This window comes from Rhincodon typus, chromosome 2 (assembly GCF_021869965.1).
Source record: "Rhincodon typus isolate 14 chromosome 2, sRhiTyp1.1, whole genome shotgun sequence".
In the NCBI taxonomy this organism is placed as follows: domain Eukaryota; kingdom Metazoa; phylum Chordata; class Chondrichthyes; order Orectolobiformes; family Rhincodontidae; genus Rhincodon; species Rhincodon typus.
Window position 1 is genome coordinate 78945687 of NC_063333.1, and position 605 is coordinate 78946291.

The following is a 605-nucleotide window of genomic DNA, read 5'->3' on the forward strand; positions in this document are numbered from 1 at the left end:
AGAGAAGAAAATAACCAGCAGAGTTGGCTTGGAAGCATTGGAAAATTAATCAGACAATGGACAGAGACATTCACAGTCAAAAAAGGGTAAAAGAAAATTTTACCTCTGAATAGTTGAAGCTGAACAGAAATCTCCAGAGGACTGTGGCACTCTTAGAGCTGGTCTCAAGAGAAGTTTAAAAACAACATTAAAATTGCTATGTCGTATTAGAAAATTACTGGAGGAAGGAAAACTGAGTACATAACATATGTGGTTATAAGCTATAGTGCAAACTTAATTTTAATTCTTTTTAAACTCATTCACAGGGTGTGGATATCATTGGCTCAGCCAGCATTTATTGCCAATCCTTGATTGCCTAGAGGGCAGCTAAGAAGATAACTGTAGGTCTGTACTCGCACATAGGCCAGACCAAATAAGGACGGTAGCTTTCTTCCATAAAAATCATTAACAATCCAGACAGCTTCTCATGACTAGAGATAGCAGGAACTGCAGATGCTGGAGAATTGGAGATAACAAGGTGTAGAGCTGGATGAACACAGCAGGCCAAGCAGCATCAGAGGAGCAGGAAGGCTGACGTTTCGGGCCTAGACCCTTCTTCAGAAAAA